General features: G+C 46.8%; 1 long non-coding RNA gene across 1 annotated transcript; it reads left to right on the top strand.

The window, feature by feature from the left end:
- The first annotated feature begins 11,736 nt into the window (after window positions 1-11,736).
- Window positions 11,737-16,284, top strand: LOC142858271 (uncharacterized). The gene is made up of 3 exons (XR_012911995.1): window positions 11,737-12,024; window positions 12,132-12,551; window positions 14,504-16,284. It is a non-coding gene; the product is annotated as an uncharacterized LOC142858271 (long non-coding RNA).
- The last annotated feature ends 439 nt before the right edge of the window (window positions 16,285-16,723 follow it).

A 16,723-nucleotide genomic window follows, 5' to 3' on the forward strand; every position in this document is an offset into this window, starting at 1 on the left:
AGGTGTAGTCAAAGCCAGCCAATCAAACCTCATTTAACAGACGCCCTACTCCACCCAATGCTGTTGTCTTGGTTATTTTCTGTTGTGATGATTGGATACCCTGACCAAAGCTACATATGGGGAAAATGATTAGTTTGCAGCCCATCATGATAGGAAAGGCATAAAAGGAGCATGTTTTCCTTTTCGTCTAGTCCAGATCTCAGCCCAGGGAATAGTGATACCCCACGTGGGTGGTCTTGCCATCTCAATTAACCTAATCAAATTATTTTCCTACAAGTGTGCCCAGAGATCTATCCCCAGGTAGTTCTAGAAGTAGCTAATCCACAGTTGGGATTAATTATCACCATCAATCAAACCACAGATGACTCGGAAGCACCATGCTAGCCTGAATTTGAGGAATGTGCTAGTCTATGCTCGATTCTTTCTCTCTGTGTCCGGGTTGGGATAAGTTCACGAAAGAGACTTGGGGTGCTCCTTCTGTCCATCCTCCACATAAGGCATTTCATCTTTCTCAGGGCAAAGCCATGTCCTCCAAATCTCCCATAATTCCAAGTCCTGGCTGATGGCATGCTTGCCACATCTCCTTAGAGATTTGCTGCAGGCACAATGTCACTTGCCTTTCCTCATTAGGTTCTATGTGTCTGGGTCTGTGTGGAACTATAATGATTGTCTCTGCACTCAAAACCCATGTATGGTATCTTTTATCTCCTCCTCTCATTGATCAGGCAAAGACAGGTCCTATAGGAAAAGGGGACATGAGCACTTACTCACCTTCCCCTGGCACATTTTTGTCTTATCTCTCCCAGTTGTTCAGATACTTCCATTCATAGCTTCATTTTCAAAATCCTCATAAAATGTGCTCCTTTGTCTCATGAATCCATTGTTGCCACTCTCCCTAGCATTTGAGCCTTTAGCTCCCAGACACACAGTGGACACTCAGATCTGTGCTGGAAAAACCCAAATTCCGATCTAGCACAGTCTCCTATTGATAAACTTGGCCCAAGTTCAGCCCCTCCCAGGAAGACCTTTCATGATGGAGACCTTCAACTATTCCATTGCATACTCTCCCCCCACCCCCTGCCACTTTCCTGTATTGCCCTCACCATGAAAGAACTTGGGCTTTGCCACATTGCTCTCAGGGTTCTATATCCCATTTCGTTATGCAGATTCCATAGCTGGCATGGATCTATTCCTGCACACATTGCCCCCCCCCCCACATGGAATCTCACAGAGCTTCAGAAGATTTTTGTATACCTCTACTCAGTAAGCAACATGCACATGTCTGAATTTAAGCCCTGTCCCTTCCCTTTAGGCAAGAGAGCAGAACGTATTTGGCCTCATCATCTCCCCTACCACCTCCTTCTCTTGACCAAGCACAGTTTGTTCCCTCTGGGGCAGAAGTGAGAGATGGTGACTACGTAAAAGTCCAGGACACATACATATTTATAGTCCGGGTTATTTATAGATTGCAGTAGCTCAACAGCTCCGCGTTAGCCACTTGGTGTGCTTCAGTCTTGGCGCTTTCAAGCTGCTGGGGTGCAGGGAAGTTCTGGATGATTCCTGAGTTATGCAAACCTTTCTGGGTCCTGTGTAAGTGTGCAGCCACTGAAATCGGCCTAGCCTGAACACCTCGAGGAGCCTTGGTGCTTGCTGCTTCCCTTAACTAGTCATCAATGGCTTGCAATGGCCACAGTTGAAGTCACTACAGAGTCAGTGAGCACTGGTAGGCTGACTGTGCTCCCCACACAGTGACAAGTGTCGCAAGGCCTTGAGGCTTGAAGAACAGACAGCTACATGCAGAAGCCTTTGAGGAACATTTGCTCTGATTCAGGCAAGTAAACACTACCAGGCCTCTTCTTCTCCTCCTGTTTAGGCATTCTGAAATGAGAGAGATGGATAGCAGGTTGGCTATAAGGTACAGACATCCCCAAGGAGACGTGGGGCCTATGCTCTATGCTTCAGACACAGGGCAAGGCCTTACATTTACATAATCATTAATATTTATTGAGATTAGCTACATGCCAAGCATGTGTTGAATATTTTACATGCATTATTTTTATTTAATTCCCTAAAACAGCTGCAACAAAAAAAAAAACCCAGAGATGAATCAGATGTGTTCAGTGTGTGAGGCCTAATTAAGTTGCACAATGTATAAAGGGATCACGTTCAGTTCTTCGTGTGCGTATTATGTTGTAATTCAAACGGCCCTGTAAAGCGTGTGCTCTTATCTCTTTAAAGAGGAACTAAGTCAGTTTGATCCCTGAGTCCAAACTCATAACCAGTCTGAACTGTGAGTGTCTCTAAGTATCATCCCTAAACACAGATGCCTAGAAGGACTCTTGGTACCACAAGTCCTCCTTACCACACAGCATGTGAAATGAGTCCACGACCGCTGTGTGCTTAGCACCCAGCACAAGAGCAAGTCCTTGTGGGAATCCCAGAAAATGCACTAAATAATTTGTTGCTTCCAAGGTAGCTTTTTCCTGTTGAGGATTCCAAGTTGACACCTGTCTAGCTCGTGGTAGTCTGCCTCTGTCTGGTCGCTGGCAGGATCTTCATCCTGTCATTCCTCAGTTTAACGGGCTGCCAAAATTTACCACAACTGATGCCATGATGGAAGTACCAGTCAGGCCTTGAAACTCAGCATGTAGATAGCAACGCCTATCGAAATGAGAACAGAGACCCAATCTGGCAGAGTCCATAGTTCTGGGAAACTCCCTAAATGTACTAACCTTGCGTTTTGGCGTCTGTAGTTCCGCTGCAGGCTAAATGTTCTTGTTAACTGAGGTATGTAAACATAAGTCATAGTTTTTGTCTTAAAAACTCACACAGAGAAAGACTTGAGACTACATTTGGATTTCAAACACCTAGTATAGTCTCTGGTCTAATAAAGATTTTCTATTGGCTTAAACCCATGTCCAAATGATCTTTTCTAATGGTTGCTTCTTAACATCAGGAGGTCAGAGTTGAAGTCAGTTTCCAGAAAAATAAGTGGAAAAGCATTGCTCATGGGGTCATGATGAGAATAAGAGGTAGAATTATCTAGGCAGTTTAGGGTAAAAGACCTCAAAGAAAAGTAACCACTTTTTTTTATTATTATTGTTGTTTACGTGATTGTTTTCTTTTTATTATCTAAAGGCCAAAAATGCCTTTGGGCCTCTTGGCAGCCTTATCCTTGCCAGAGGCTGGGGATGCCAGAAGTGTTTGGTAGCTCTGATCCCTGATCTGGCCCTTAAATGATTTTCAGGTTCTCTATTCAGAAGATGGAATGTTAAGTTAGCAATAAAGGCCCATAAAGGAAAAACAATTTCTATACAAGAGAAGACAATCTCCAACTGTGTGTGACTTAATATCCTTGTGATTACTAAGTAAATCCTTTTGGAATATATAAACATGTCCCTTGTGCTCACTGACCCAGCGGCTAAGAATGTAGTCAAGGAACAATGAAGGCCTGTACAGAGCAGAGACTTCTCAACTTTGATGTACCCTCACCTACCTGATGTTTAAAGAGCCTAGACTTTGGATTTCCTTTGTTTTGTTACTACAAAAACTTCATGAAACTGTTTCCACGATGGAACACATGTTGTTTGGGGTAACAGGAGTCTGTGTCCCTGGACCATGGTGTCTAAGTCATTCCACACTGTTTGTTCATCAGAGGATGAGTTGCTCTGAGAGGTTCAACTTTACAAGCAGGTGTTGACTACACTTTGTATACAAATGCAGACAAATAGGACAACTCTGCACCTTGGTGGGCATGGAAACAGTGCCAGATGTGCAGGACCACCATGAGGCACTGGCTGATAAACAACTCATTCCCAAGAGTAAAAACGATGCTACCCTATACGTTCATTCAGGAAAATTAGGACCCAGGAAAGGGTGTAACTCCTTTATCTTGACCTCACAAAAGAGAATTTATTCTGGAACCAAATATGGATGAGACATGTCCTGAGCATGCTAGGTCAGACACATAAATGAACACGAGTTTCGGAACACTGGAGGTTTTGTAGAAGTGCAGACAGCACTGGGCCCAGATGAATGGATGGGAGGAAGGAGGGACAGTGGCTAGAGAAGGCCCCGTGGACAGAGGGGATCAAGCTGAGCTGAGGCTCCCGAGGTAAGTAAGAGTTCTCTCTGTCAGTTCCTTGATGCTTGCATGAATGGTGACCTGGCAATCCAGTGTGGCTATAGTGATCACAGCATTGGGTGTCCCTCCTTCTCATGAGGTTTGACCCAAGCAGCCACCCTGGCAATGACTTTTTAGCTCCTGTAGGCAAGCAGGGCTGTTGGAGTGCTTCTCAGACCCTCAAGTACCTGTGTGCAGAGCTTTGGAGTGCTGGAGGCATAAGTGATGGAGCAATTGTCTAGAATGTGTAAAACTTTAGCTTTGGTTTGATCCCTAGCACCATAAAAAAGAAAGAAAATTATAATAATGGAAAACATGTTATAGAGTCTGTTTTAATTAATGTTCTGTGATAAAATGGCCTTTATCTTTAATAAGGATGAAAAGACATATATACCAAAGAACTGTTTTAGAATCTCTTTATTGCTTGTTGAGAGTAAGCGTTTGGTTTGTATCTCTGTATACGTCCTATATACCCAAGATCATCCAAGAATTTCTTGGGTGAAAATGAGTCTCAGGTAGAAACTTTTAACAAGCCCTGCCCTAGAGCACCTTCCCAAAGGGGGAGCCAAACTGCGGGAAAGGTCAGCAGAGCTTTACTCTGGCAATGCAGACGCATCTGCAGAGTTAAGGCTCCCACACTGGAGAAACCGAGTAGTGGGCGTTCTGCGTCTTTGTCCATTAAGGCTTTATCGAGGTGGGTATGAAAACTGTGTTCTTCCCTGTGTGACCTGAGTCTTCAGCATGGAACTATATACTCTATACCTCCAGGCCAGGGAGCAAACATCAACTGCCTTTATTCTGTTTGCTTGCTTATTTATACTTTTTCCTCTTTAAAAAATTATTTGTACTTATTATTTGAAAATCTCACCCACGTATACAATGTATCTTCATTATATCTCCTCCATACTCCCTCCTCCAACTCCGCCACATCTCTCTTTTAACTTCATGTCCTGCTTATTTACTTTTTAAATATTTTATTTTACTTTATGTGTATGAGTTTTGACTGCATTCACATCTGCACCACATGCATGCCTGGTGCCATGGAAGTCAGAAGAAGGCATCAAATCCCCTAGAACTGGAGTTACAGATGGTTGTGAGCTGCCCTGTGGCTGGTGAGAATTGAGCTTTTCTCTTCTCTAAGAGCAGCCAGTGCTCTTCACCGCTGAGTGATCTCTCGGATTCCCTTATTGACTATTACTTTTTAATCCATAGAATTAGTGGTGCCCATATATACTTGGGCGTGGGGGCATCCACTGATGGCTGGGGAACAGAACAGTGTTCCCTCTCTTAAAGAGGTCCCTCCACCCAGAGGTCATCAGCTGACTCAGCTAGGAGTGGGGCTTCAGGATCCCCTCCGGACGTCATGTTGGAATTAAAATATATTTATGCACATGAGTGTTTGTCTGAATGCTTGTACTTGCATGCCTGATGCCAGTGGAAGTCAGAAGGGGGCATCAGATTCTCCTGGGACTTGAGTTACAGGTGGTTATGAGTCACCATGCGGTTCTGAGAATTGAACTCAGGTCCTCTGGAGGAGCAGATAGTGCTCCTAACTGCTGGGTCATCATCTCTCCAGCCTCCAGGCTAGAATCTTAATTGCCTTAATCTTGGGGAAATCTTGTGTAGGTAACCACAGCTGCTGTGGTTCATGTGCGCCAAAGCCATGCTATGTCCAGAGGACAGCATTCACAGCTCTCCTTCCCATCTTTTGACTCTTACATTCTTTCCACCCACTCTTTCTTGATGCTCCCGGAGCCTTGGGAGTGGACAGAGATGCAATAACCCATCCGTGACTGAGGGGTCACAGTCACTCATTCTCAGCACCTTAAACACTGCACTAACCATTACCAGTACAGTAAGGAGCTTCAGTGATCAAGGGTGGGAGAAGCACACGTCTGTGGATATTAACACAAATATTTAGAAGACTCTTTGATGACATGATGGTTAAGAGAAGTAACATCAAAACGTTCTACCCTAGGATCTATGACCTCGCTTCCCTGGAATTTTGATCCCTGACAGCCTGTATAGCACTATGAAAGCTAGCCAGCAGAGAGAATATCGTGGCCAATTCAAGACTGATTTCTTTGTGTCCTGCAACCAGTGTATAATATCTTCAACATTAAGGCCTTACCTTGTAGTTATGGTGAGCAACCAAGACCATTGCATTAGCCTCTTATTGTTTTTGGATAGCCTTCTGGATACTGAGATTTTCATTTAATAAGCTATGTCTTCTGGGAGCAGCATTGGTTCCCTACCTGTGGAATACTTCTCTTCAAACTCCCTTTTAAAAATTACATTTTTAATTAGCTTTAAAAACTAGTGGTATTTAATAATCTTTCTTTATACAGCCTTAGTTTTGTTTAACCCACTCTCTTCTCGGTTCCCTCACCTACTCCTGTCTCCCATCCCACCTAAGCCTTTGGTTCCCACTATTGCCCCCCCCTTTCCTTCATATCATTTATGCTCTGCTATCCTCTCTTGCTAACATATTTTTGTTTGAACTGCAGGATCATGGATTGCCAAAGTAGGTTTTATTGTGGCTTTCTTTTAAACAAAGCTGTTTTATTGAGTCTCTGTTCCCCTTGTAGCCAGCCCCCTTTCCTGCCCACCGTGTGCCCTTCTCCCTTCAGCTGTTTCTGCCCACGTTCACAGCACACGTGTGCTTTTGCCCCTTCAGGTGCTCTGAAAAGGACAGTTAATTACATGTAGCACCATCAGTTTACCATGTAAGCTTTACAGAGCGTTTAAGGACCCCAGCTGCTCTTGAGTTCTGTGTGATTTTTCTTTTTATCCTTTTGGCTTTTTTTGGGGGGGGGGAGGGCCTCCACCTAGCTCCCAAGTAAATCACACATGGGGGCTTATTCTTGAGTTATTAATGCCCAGCCTTAGCTTGGCTTGTTTCTTGTCAGCTTTTCTTATCTTAAATTATCCCGACTACCTTTTGCCTCTGGGCTTTTTCCTTGTCTTACTTCTGTATATCTTACCCTCACTCTTACTCCATGACTGGTTGGGTGGCTGGCCCCTGATGTCCCGAGACCTCCCCGGCTTATGAATATTGGCTGCTCCTTCATGCCGGGGCCCCATGTACACAGGCTGGCATATCTTTTCTCCCGTTAGTCAGGTTTATTTCAGTCATTAAAGTGCAGAGGGCAGACACAAAGTGTTCACTCCTAGTCCTGCCTGTAAGGAGCTCATACCCAGACCAAGAAAATGACAATGCATGCACCTTGGAAACCCAGAGTTGTGATCTAAGAAGTCATTGGATTTTCAGCCTTCAGGAACGCTTTGGTGATCTGCTATTGTACAGCTCCCATGATGCTTCACTTCAGTTGTGCACTGTGGGAGAGGAGACATCCCTTACCAAGCTTTCACACCTCTGCTGGCACATTCTCCGGTCCCCAAGGCGGCACTATTTTTTCTTTTTGTCACCAACACCCAGTGTCTGAATGCTTGCATTAAAATATCTTAACGCAGTCCTACTGTATCCTGTCTGTCCCCAGGATACAGAAATTCTTTACAATTTTCTCAGCCACTCTAGGAGGTATTAAGTTTGTGAGCTATGTCACAAATGAACGCTGACTAAAAACAGCTCAAGCAACACTTTTTAAAATTATGAACTATTTTAGGTGTGTCCATATCTGTTTCAGAGGAAGCCAGAAGGTCACTCAGACTAGCTTACCTAAGAGATCACTCATGTTGCTGGCAACCTGCTATACTTCCTAATGAGTTAGACAGGCATGTGGGAAGGGCAGCAGACTGAATGTTCTTCTGTGATTGTGGCCCCCAATGGGACCTTCCAGTCTTAGAAGCACAGGAACTAAGTTGGAGATCAGAAAAAAGCTGCTGAGACAATTCCAGGCAAAGAAGTAGAAGGCGGGTTCAGGTGGTCCTCAGAGCCTATGCAGGGACTGTGGTTGCAAGGCCAGGAGTCAAGGAGCTAGAGCCCCTTCAGAAACCCAGAGAGGTGGGCTTTCATTCGTCTCTGCTGCAATGAGTACCTACCATAATATTTTTCCTTAAAATATTAAAATGAAAATATAATTCATTTTCACGACCCTCTTCCCTTTCCTCCCATCAACTCCTCCACAGCTCCCCTCCCCTGGCTCATTTCCTTAACCATAATAGTTTTTGTCCCAGTCCTGTAGGCTAGAAGGGCGGGATCAGAGCGCCACAGTGGTGAAGCTCTGTTGCAGACTCTCTTCTGGGTTGTAGTCAGTTTTTTATTGTGACTCCACATGACAGAAAGACAGCAGGCTAACTCACTGCTGCTGGCAGTGCCATGGTGGTGGTGTATTTTTAACCCATCTGCAAAGCCTCCACCCACAACGCATCACATCAGATGAAGGCTGTAACATATGGATAAGGGTGCCTTCAGTTCATTGCAAATGGGGCTCTCCAGCTTGCTTCTCTGCTATTGATGCTCATCCCTGCAGGGCAGGCCCTGCTGCTCTGTTCTTCCAGAAACCATCTATATTTGTGGGCAAATGTCCACTGATGACTTTTAACAGATGACTATCCATTGACATCCGTAAGATAAACTGCCTGATCTTCAAGATACTACCGGTCATACCAGTTAGTGAACAAGTCTCTGAAACACCCGTGTGTGTGTGCCTGTGTGTGTGCGCGCACACATGATCCTTCCCGCCTGTGTGTGTGCACAAATGAGGGAAGAACCTGGTGGCTGTGTGATAGGACATTCCCCTTGTGGACCCTGCCAAATGGTACTTACAGGCCATAGCCCAGAAAGCGGGGGAAAATCCGGACCTGCATCCATCTGGCATCCTGCTTCTCATCCTTTGATACAAGAAGACACAGGCTCTCATTACAAACCTTTTTTGTCTATCTCCTAAGTGTTAAGTACAGTAATGGGTGAAACCAAACCATCAGGAGAACATGGGGCCTGTGTCTAAGAAAGCCCTGCTTTGATGTGTGAACTCTGATTAGGAACGAGGGGGCTCTATCGACTGTGATTTTCCCAAACGGTGACACAATGTTATCCCTTGAACCGTTAAATAATTTTCTGTTGGCTGTTTTAAGACCATACAGGTGGCCATAATTTAAGACCATAATTTTCTTTTATTGTTAAGGCCAGGCCAGTAGAGAGTATGGTTTTAGGGGGTCACTGGGACTTGGGAAGAGCCTCTGCCTCCCTCTGTTCTCCTGTTATTAATTGCTTTATCTATGTGATGATAAGTCAAAAGCTTTGACTTGGATGTAGCTTCATTTGGAAATGCAGATATAGCTCTCCCTGTGTGCTGGCCCTCTGCTTTGCAGACTAGATATTGAGTCTACCTGATGTGGTCTCTATGGCTTCCCCAAACAGGAGGACAGGTCACTTGCCACAGGCACAGGGCAGGGAATTTTGATCAATGATCCATAATCACCTGGGACCTAAATGACCTTGGAGGACAAGGGATAAAATATTGTTCCTTTAATCCTATGGAACAAATTAATATAGCCTACAGGTATGCTTATTGATTTCCCAGAAAACCAATTACACCAATCTGGTGCTTTTAACTCTGTGTGGTTTTTAAATAAGGCTGGGAAAAACCATTTCTTATATGTAGGTGTACATATATGTACATATATGTAGGTGGTGGGTGTGCGCGTCACAAGATAAGTCAGTGGACAGCTCATGAGAGTCGTTTCTCTCCTTTCGCTATGAGGATCCTAGAGATGGAAGTTAGGCTGTCAGACTTGGCTGCAAGGACACTTAACTTCTGAGTCACCTTTTCAGTATCTTTGCAGAGTGTTTAGTATCATGGCAGCTACTTTCCAGGAACTGCTTAAGTCTCTTGGTGTCCCCTGGAGGAATTGTGACCGTGTTGGATCTCTGGTGGGAGAGGGGGAATTTTAAATTCTCAAGAGAGACATACAAGAATTGAAATGAAGCTGACCTCCAAATTAACAATACAAAAGGCTTTCTTCCCCCAGCTATCAAAGTAATGGGCCTAAGAACAAGGTAATGGGCCTAAGAGTTCTTGCACGTTATACATCTCCCTTCTGCCTCCCCCTTCTCTCTCCTTTTGGGCTTGGGTTTTCATTGTTATGTGTGTTTGTATATGTGCTCTGATGTCATGCTCAGAAACATTGTCTATCTCCTTCAAGACAGGATGTCACTGGCCTGGAGATCACTCACCAGTTAGACTGGATGGCCAGTGGATCCCGAGGATCCACCTCTCTCCACTTCCCCAGTTCTGGGATTACTAACTTATCAAGTTAGTTTGTTGCATGGGTTTTGAGAATCAAACTCAGGTCCTCTCGTTTACAAGGCAAGCCCTTTACCCTTGAGTTATTTTCTCCAGACCTCCAGTTGGTTTTCCGAGACCTGGACTCATGTAGCTCAGACTGGCCTCAAACTTGCCAGGTAGCTGAGGATGACCTTGCAGTTCTGAACTTCCTGTCTCTGCTTCTCCCGTGCTAGAACTGCAGGCGTGTGCCGTGGCATCTGGCTGCAGCTGTCTTTAGCTGTCTCTCAGGGCTGCTGTCAGTTTTATTGGGATAGGGTCATGCACTGGAGGCTTGGCTTTCCTTCTTTCTGTGTAGTTAAATCCTGAAACAAAGGTTGTCCGGTGAATTACTAAAAGGGCACTCCTGCTTTAGGGATTTGCCGTTACCCATAGAGGCATGTGGGGACAGCTGGCTGCAAAGGTGTGCGTGAGTGTAGGGAGGGTTCAAAGCTTCCGGAGGGCCAGGGGAGGACCGGGCTCCACAGAGCACAGCTTGGCTCGGTCCAGAACAAAAATCCTTTTTCACATAAATCTGCCTGCTGATGGCTGCACACCAGACGTTCCTGCGGCAGACAGTGCCGGCAGCTGGTTAATGCGTGACCGGTGCTTTGGATGGAAATGTATTTGTGCTTGTATGAATCAACGCACAATTCACAGTCGTAGATGACTCTAGAGAGGGAAAATGGCCTGATGGCACAGCCCATCTGGCAGCCCTAACACTGACATGTGCACTGTGTCATCTTCCTCCAGCAGGGTCCCAGCCCTGCTTATCAGCCATAGAGGTCAGGCCAGGGGCCAGGGAGCTGCTATCAGGCCCCGGTCTGCCTGGCTCTGACCTTCTCACACCTCCTGTGCAAAGCGGCATGTGATAGCCTTTGCCTTGTTTACTTACAGAGGTTGAAATGCATTAATATGTGGAAACAGGCCAGCACGTAGGACAATGCCTGGACCGTAGAAGGACCTAGAAATTGCCAGGTGTTAGCTGTTTGTGCTGCGGCTGTTGCGATCTGGGTGTTTTCTGTCTTCTATGAACCATAGCCACTCTTGAGCGTGTGCAAACACTCTACAAGACTGGGAAAATGCAGGGGACAGGGTTGTTTATTTTCTGGTGGATGGTGGTTGCATGAATTAGGAAAGGGTGCACTGGGGGAGATAAGGCTTTTAGATATAGCAAAGAAAATTATTAGCCCACCCCTTTAAACTTCAAACTCTGATAAGTAAGACATTTGTCTTCTTAGTATATGCAATGCTGCGAACACACCCAGATGTACCCTAGAATTTACTGAATTCGAATGCATCAGGCAGCCTGTGTTTACTCTGATTCTTGTTCATTTGTTTTCTAGCTGTGCAGGCTTCATGAGGTCCTTCTTTCCCTCCATGCAGATCATCTGGCCTCAGCACTGACGCATCAGCAATAACACAGTTAACCGAGTGTTCTGGACACAGCGTTGTTCCACAATACGGTATTAGCCTCACAAGCGGTGTTTCGCTGGGTCCTCCCAGAGGTTTTCCTTTTCCCCACAGGAGAGTGGAGGAGACCCGCAGAAGGCTACACTTCCTTCACGTTAAGAGGAGATGGAGACTAGATCTGAGTTGGAGAAAATTTAAAGAAAAGCGGAGTGTGGCATTTAGTTTGCCAGTCACAAGCCGAACTCCTTGGTCACACTCACGGTAGATGTTTATGCTTTCTTTTGTACTCTGCCCCGGGGGACTTGACTGAGACCAATTGGGAGGCAGCACAAAACTCAGGATTCACGTGGCTTCTTTTGCCTTCGCAGCCCAAGGGGAATAGGTGCCAAGGCTTTATATGAAAATATCAAGTACAAGTCCAGCTCTCCAAGCCGCCAGCCTTCAGTACCTCCGATGGACACTAGGGGCGGTGTTAGACTGTGGGTTTCCAAGGCCTACCTAAGCAGCCCAATAGAGCAGATGGTGTCACAGAAGGAGGAGGTTCCAATTCAGTGGGTCGGCTGCAGCAAAGCACCTCCAATACAACCCGATGGCCTGTCAGAACATCCACAAAACGTATAGAAGAAGTCAAGCTGATCCAGGCCCCATTTTCCCAGTTCAGCCTTCCTGATGTCCGTTACTAGCACCAGCTTCTGCTCCAAGCCCAGCCCAGTGCATAGGCCCAGGCCCAGGCCCAGGCCCAGCCCCAGGACCATCCGGGTCTCCAGGCTCCATCCCAGCACCCCACTGTAAGTCATACAGCCTCAATGTGTCTTCTTATATGTGTGCTGTTTGTTCTCCTGATCCAAAGGCAGTTCTCCACTGCTATGCTCTCGACCACATAAGCCCCCAGAGGAAGCCAGGCACCCACCTTCCCCAGTACCCTTCACCTACCTTTTACATGCAGCCTAGCTCCAACCTGGGGTACAGAGCTCCCCAACTCTCTACACACTTGTTCCTGGACATAGCTGCTCACATACACTAAGTCTGAGTTTGCCTGTCTCAGAGGCTGAGGGGCTACCAGCCTCCCACAGGCCCTGCCTCTCCCAGAGGCTGAGGGTCTACCAGCCTCCCACGGGCCCTGCCTCTCCCAGAGGCTGAGGGTCTACCAGCCTCCCACGGGCACTGCCTATTTAAGCACCGCATATTTAGATAAAAAACGACTGATAATACAGCTAAGCGCATAACAGATTTCTCATAGCCTAGCTGCACAATCATTCTTGCCTTAAAAAAATTACCTTCACTTAGCTACTCAGTTGCAACCACATCATATTCTGACTTTTTAAAAAAATGAAACAGGCCTTTGCACATGTCTCTGAGGTCTTCTCCACCTGAGACAGCTGCACTGTGGTGCACTCCGGGGCCTTGGTTCAACCCCACCAGCTTGCAGACACAGCACATGCGTCTGCCCCCTCCCCATCAGTAGATCTCAGTTCTGCACACATAACATGCTATGTCCCTGCCATGTGGGGCATACATAGGACATCATACTCTTTATAGCAACAACCCAGGGGAGTCTCAAAACAGCTCATTAAAAAAAAAATTGTGTTGTGTTTTTGAAATACTCACTGTGTAACCCTAGATGGCTCAGTACGTGACTATGTAAATCAGGATAGCCTTAATTAGACTGGAGGTGCTCCCCTGCCTCTGCCTCCAGACCGAGACATGGCTTGGTCATAGAACCCTGACTGCAGATGATGAGGAACGAAGAAAGGACAGACAGATAACATGCACAGACAAGCTGAGGTCAAGTGTGGTGTGGGCATTCTTATGGAGTGGCACCTACACCATTACAACCTAGAACCTCAGTGGTTTACTGCGTACAGCACAGGGGGAGGGGCTAGCTAGTCTTGGTAGGAGGTCTCAGAAGGGAGCAGTCTCAGGTTGTAAACATCCAGGAGCAGAAAGCAGCAGTTGCTAGCTTTTGTACACATTGTCAACCAACCCACCTCAGACCCCTGAGGAAAGCTTGCCTCTGAGCCTCACCCAGGGAAGGTTTTGCCATTCCCATTGGGTTGAAGTAAGGAAGTCTTTGACATGGCTGTTCCCATGTCAACAGTACACGTCACTGGAGACCTTACTCACTCAGGGCTTCCTCTGCTCCCTACAAGGCCCTGCTAAAGCAGCTGTTTTTGAGTTTTGTTGTTAGACCATTCTCTGATAATAAAGTACCTCCGAGAGTGTGTGCCTGGGTGCATGCATGCGTGCGTGCGTGCGTGCATGCGTTCCTGCATGTGTCTGTACCAGAGGTTGAGGTTAGAAGTCTTCCTCTATAGTTCTCCATCTTGTTTTTTGAGATAGGGTGAGAGTTTACAGTCTCAGCTGGACTGTGAGCCCCAGGAATTCTCCTGTCTCTGTCTTCTCAGAACTGGAATTACAGGTGTGCCCCATATCAGGCTTTTATTGGTTGCTGGTGATTGAACCTCACTCTTGTGAGGCAAACCCATTTCCAACCAAACCATCTCCACAGTTTAATAACCTGCATTTGTATGGATCTGGGTTACTCCTGGCCAGCCCTAGGCAGGGAATTAGACATGCAATTTGGAAGCCTGTCCAAAGAGTTGTTCATGGACAGTTCCATGTCACAGATAAAACTAAGGCTCAGAAAGGTTAAGCAAATTATCCCGGACCACATGGTTAGGGGTAAGTCTGAGTGTTGCCGTGGTTAAGTCCCTACTTACGCTACTGTCCTACATTTCAGGAAATGGAACCTGGTTCGGGCGTGCTGGAGACCTTGTGAAAATGAACCCCTACATAACAGAGCAGCAGCGACCCACGCTGCGTTTTCGTTTCTCCTGTTCCGGCTCAGCAGGATGCATTTTCTCTCTGGGAATAGATGAGAGATCTATCCTCTTCCCCGCGGTGTGGAGTGAACAGCTGGTGCGCAAAGGAGGCTAGTAGGCCAGAGGAGGCCCCCAAGGATGAGAACTCGGATCCCACAGAGCCAGAGAACAGGTGGAAGGCCAGGTGGGATGGTTCATCGTGGGAAGATGCCCATGGCAGGCGCGTCTGGCGGGCCTGGCTCCAACGGGCTCTCGACACTAAGGCCTCTGTGCGACTGCCTGACACAACCTCTCAGGAGTTCCGCTATGACAATGTCCCACCCCCACCGCAGCCAACATTGCCCTCTCTCTAGGGCCAGGTCCTTCATCCCCCGCCTGACCTCTCCCGACCATTCAGGTCTTCAGCGATTACACATTCCACTGAAATTACAATTTCAATAATTCATCTGGCAATTCATCATCTCCTGCCTTGTGACATCCCTTCGATTCCGTGTCGAGCTGTTATTTAGAAGTGCAATTGTTCGACTTCCCACGGCAGCATATGCTACCTTGTCAATCTAGCTGGGGGGCTTTGTTGTCTCTCTGCCTTAGTCAGTCAGACTAGAGCTGTGTGAGGCCCTCACCGGAGGGGCCAGGGAGTGGGCAGGGGCGCTAACTCAGCAGGCAGGGAGAGCAGGATGCAGGAGCTGTCACAGCTATTGAGGCAGCTAGGCAGCCCATCCCACGCACACGCACGCCTCCTACTTCCGGATTCCCTAGTTATAAAACATTTCTGGATAGAAACTGTCTTAGGAATTTTCCATGCATTTGCACTGTCTCCTTGCCTGGATTCCATTTCCTGTGGGCATGGGCCATTCATTTCACTTTTCCTAAGCTGCTTAACAGGATACAGGGAGCTCTGAAGTTACACAGAGAGGTCCCAGACTTTGGCCTTGACTCTGTACTTGTGAACGGTAAACCTGGGTGAGCCACCACTGCTCTCAGTCTGGGGAAGGGGTGCCTACCTTGCGAAGTTTTTATAAGGGTCTTAAAGCCAGCATGTCAAGCAACATCCCCAAAATCTTCACATTTGCTCTCACAGAAATTATTATCATCATCAACATCATCTTCATCATTTTCCAGTTATAGATGGGATCCAGGGGAGAGAAGCAGAGGGAATAGGAGGGAGATCCTTTGAAGGGCACAGGGAAGGCCTACCAAGGCAAAGATGAAGAATTGAGTTTCATGCTTGTGGGATCTCCAGACATGCATGGGGGATGTCTGGAAGGAGAGTCAGAAGGCCGTCTGAGGAGGGAAATAGCTTCTCCTGATAGCTTGCAGGAGATCCCAGGCCTGAGATGTTCCTGATTTTACAGAGCTAAAGATCACATGTTTGCTTGAGATGAACTTGACCTAGAAGGTCAGGAACAGCCCCAAGGAAAGCCGCAATGGTCAGTGGAAAGGAAAATGAATGGCAGAAGGCTAGAGAGTGCCTTCTCTTCCTGTTCTGTTTGGATCCTAGACACCCCCTTAAAGCCAAGGCCAAGAAGGAGTCATTTTCACCAGTCAAGCCCAGGAGGGGTTTGCAATGCTTCTTTTACATAATAAAGGTGGATGTGTCCCAAGCAAAAGAGGACCTGGGACCTGGGCCAGTCTAAGACCCACCCCCTCCAGTGTTACTCTCAGGGCTGGATGTGTCTGTTCTATTCTCCCTACATGCACACTCCAGTTCCACAATCACCCAGGAACTGATGTCACCTGCCGGCCGGCTAGGGGCAGAGCATGTCTCAGGAAGGAAATGGAAAGTCTTAAAGAGGGGTACAGAGATGCAGCTGGCCTTATAGAGAGCTTTCTTAGCACACAAAGCCTGGGCTTTGTTCTCCAGCACCACATGAAGAGGGTGTGGCCGCACAGACCTGTAATCCCAGCACTTGGGAGGTTGAGGTAGGAGGACCAAAGTCATCCTTGGCTACCAGTGAGTTTGAGGTTATCCTGGGATACACGACAACCTGACCTAAAAGAAAAAGGCAAAGCAGGACTTAGAGAGAGAAGTATTTGGGGGTTGTCTCTTGGCTGAGGACATGGGCAAAAAGTAAGCTCAAGAATTGAGAACCAGGAGCTGGAGAGATGGCTCTGGGGATAAGAGCTTTTGTGGGCAC

This window comes from Microtus pennsylvanicus, chromosome 10 (assembly GCF_037038515.1).
Source record: "Microtus pennsylvanicus isolate mMicPen1 chromosome 10, mMicPen1.hap1, whole genome shotgun sequence".
Taxonomy (NCBI): Eukaryota; Metazoa; Chordata; class Mammalia; order Rodentia; family Cricetidae; genus Microtus; species Microtus pennsylvanicus.